The sequence below is a fragment of the Aegilops tauschii genome, chromosome 1, assembly GCF_002575655.3.
Source record: "Aegilops tauschii subsp. strangulata cultivar AL8/78 chromosome 1, Aet v6.0, whole genome shotgun sequence".
Classification (NCBI taxonomy): Eukaryota; Viridiplantae; Streptophyta; class Magnoliopsida; order Poales; family Poaceae; genus Aegilops; species Aegilops tauschii.
Window position 1 is genome coordinate 201,049,419 of NC_053035.3, and position 3,579 is coordinate 201,052,997.

Sequence of the window (3,579 nt, forward strand, 5' to 3'; positions counted from 1 at the left end):
GGCCGGTGCCTGGAGTGCTGCTCTGGAGAGGAGCGTCAGGCTGACGCGCACTCTGCTCACGGCCACTCCAGCAGCAGCAGCCCTTGGGAGTCCAGTGGCTCTCCTGAGCTCTGCGAGACTCCGGAGACGAGTGACGACAGCTACGTGCCCCCGAGCTCTCGCCGCGCTCGGAGCAGAGCCGCGGCGTCCGGCCGTCGCCGCCGCTAATCTAGATGGGGTTGGCGCCGGCCTCCCGTGGCCCACTGTTGGTGATGGCATCCGCCGTGGGAGGGTGTAGATAGGATCCCTCTTAGTTCTAGCTTTTGTTCCCTGCGAAGAATCATGAAGTACCCCGTGGGGGCGTGTAAAGGGTCTGTAATGTCTTTTGCGCTCGTCTTCCCCGTTATAAAACTTTGGTGAATGCATGTCCTGTTAAGGCTCGGTCCCCCTTTCTTCCCTCGCGATAGCTTGTTGCTCTACGCTGACAGGTCCCGGTCCCCAGGCAGGCTACAGCCGTCGCTGGTATGCCAGGTCGCGTGCCGTGGTCAAGGCCAGGAGGTGTGCGGCCCGAGGTCCAGTAAGAGCCGCTGAGGCGCGATGCTCAGGAGGTCCCCCTTAGCGCTCAAGCAGCCATGGTAAGGCAAGAAAGGGAGTTGACGTGGCCGCAACGGGGCTGTGGCGAGGGTGACCCTTAGGCCTCAACATTTAGCCGATCTGAGAGCGGGACTTATCTTGTCGATTTCGTGGCGATTCCTGGTGGTGCGCTAGGCCTGCGCGCCAGCTTGTGTGGCATAGCTAGGCCAGCCCATACGAGTTTCCCTCCTCCCATGCTCTCCTTAGTGCTCTACGTCCTCAGGTCCCGGCCCTCAAGCGAGCTCGGCCGCCGCTGGTATGCCAGGTCGCGATGCCGTGGTCAAGGCCAGGGGGTGAGGGCTGGAGAGCCAGTAAGAGCTCCTGAGTCGCGATGCTCAGGAGCCCCCCTTTCAACGCACAAGCGAATTGCACGAGAGAAAAGGAGACTCGCGGTGCCGCCTGCTATCCTCCCCATGGGATCCCTGTGAACAGGCACAAGAAGAAACACGGTTTGCCGTTATAGCTGCCAGCCTGCCGCTGGTTGTTCCGCGAAGAGGCGAGGGCACTGAGGGCCTGGTGAGGTGACGTGCGCGGGGCGTGCCGCAAGCTAGAGCTCGGCTGCTCAGGATTTTCGACATGGCAGGGACGGACCCTTGCACCAGCGCTGTGCCAATGTGAGGAGGCCCCGTGGGAGGCGACAATCGAGCAGGTGATAACCGTAGGCAGGTTAAGCATGGAAGGCAAATCAACTTGGGTAAATGCAGGAAGATACATGCCACTGGGTCCGGCCCGAGCGGCTTGGGGATGATGCAGCCCGAGGGGCGCCCCCAGCAAGGTAAGATAAAGACATAAGCAAAAGGGATACGTACCACAGGGACGGACCCATGCGGCCTGGGAATAATGCTGCCCGAGGGGCGCTCCCAGCTAAACGAGCTTGGAAAATGTCACCTGGTTCTGTAGACGAAGTAGAGTTGGTGCAGCTGAAGGCGTGCGTCGAAGGAATGACTCTTCACGAACCACCGGGGCCCTGAGCCTCGGGAGGCTCTGGAGGCTCGGGAGGTTCCTTGAAGACCGTCTCCATTTCTTCCAGGACGGCGTGGTACCTGGCCTCCTGAGCCGCCAGGACGCGCCGCATGTTGCGCTGATAGGTTGACGCCACGCTCGGCAAGCCGAAGGGCATGCGAACGTAGCTATGTGGCGGGCCCTCGCAACGGCCCACACGCTAAGGCCAGAAACGCTTCTGAGATGCGGCCCTGTTGAGCCCTGGGACGTGGATGCAGACACGCAGCCCAGCATCCTCACCTGGATGGGGAGCTGTGCCTCGTGAGCGGCTGTCGCCGTGCATGGCTCTTGCATCTTGCAGTTCCTAAGTGGTCTTGGTGATGAACTCCTGAGCGGTGGGCACTCCTTGCCCTGTGTTCTCCTGAGGGAAACGTGCCGCGAAGCACGCCTCCAAGTGGTGCCCAAGCGCCTCCCTCGTGAGGTTGGCAAGGTCTGAGGCCCTCCAGAAGAGAGCCCCTGAGCCCTGCCCGAGGAGGGCGCCGGGTGTGCCTTCCTATGCGATGGAGGGAGGTGCGCCTGAAGCGGGCGCTGATCCTGATGAGGCTCCAGCCGCGTCGCCGCCCTCCTGAGATCCTGCTCGGCGCAACTGCTTCTTCTTCTTGGGGAGGGCCTCAGGAGGGCCCTCGCTTTTGCGGTCGGGGTCGTTGATTGCTGCAGCTTGGAAGGCGCGCTCGAGGGAGCACACCACATCTCTCTCTTCACATTGGACCGTGATGATTCCGCCGCTTCCCGGCATCTTGAGGACGTTGTAGCCATGATGGGTGACTGCCATGAACTTGGCCAGGGCCGGATACCCGAGGATGGTGTTGTACGGCAGGCAGATATGCGCGACGTCAAAGTAGATGAGCTCGGTGCGGTAGTTCTTGCGCTCTCCGAAGGTGACAGGCAGGCGGACCTGCCCTATCGGTGTGGTGGAACCGTCGGTCACTCCTGAGAAAGGCTTGGTAGGCTGAAGCTGCTCATATGGCACTTGGAGGTTGTTGAACGTGTCGACGGACAGGACGTTGAGCCCTGCGCCGCCGTTGATGAGGGTCTTGGTAACCTGCACATTGCTGATGACTGGGGAGCACAGCATCGGGAGGGCGCCAGCGGTGGATGCGCACTTGAGTTGATCTGCCGAGTTGAAAGTGATGGCGCATTGGGACCACCTGAGTGGGCGCGTGGCCTCGAGCTTGGGGAGCACCGCGTTCACTTCTCGAGCGAACTATTTGAAGATGCGTTGAGAGGCTGGGGCCTGTGCGCCGCCCAAGATGCAGTCGATTGCACGCGGCTCCTGGAAGCCCCCAGCCCCCTCATCCTGATGGTGATCGTCGTTCCTTCTTGGTGGCGGCAGCGGGGGAAGACCGGCGTTGCCCTAGGGGCGATCCTCACGAGGCTGGTCCCTCCAGGCGCCCTCGCGAGGATGGTCCTGCCAGCGGTCCTCACGAGGCATGTCGCGCCACTCCTGGCGCGGGCCACGGTCGCCCAGCGTCCGCCTCCACGTCCTCCTCCACGGCCGTAGCCCCGCTTGCTACGCTCGGGGCGTCGACCGAAACGTCCTTCGCGAATGGCTCTGAGCTCTTGACAGTCACTGGTATTATGGGTGTTCAGATTGTGGAAGGCGTAGAACGGTCGGCTGTTCTTGGATGACTCAGGCTGATCTCTGCCCCGCTTGGTGTCGGGCTCCGCTGCGAGCACTGCCGCTTCCTTGCGCTTCACGTCCTTGGCCTTGGCTTTCTTCTCCTCTGTGCCCGCGGCTGGCAGCTCGAGGAGGGAGAGGCGCCCCTCCTTAGCTCTTGCGCACTTGGTCGCCAGGTTGAATAGCTCCTGAGATGTGCACAGCTCCTCATGGATAGCGAGCTCTTCCTTTATCTTGACGTCACGGACGCCGTCTGAGAACGCGGAGATGATGGCCTCGTCCGTGACCTTGGGGATCTTGAGGCGAGTGTTGTTGAAGCGCTGGATGTACTTCTGGAGGGTCTCCCC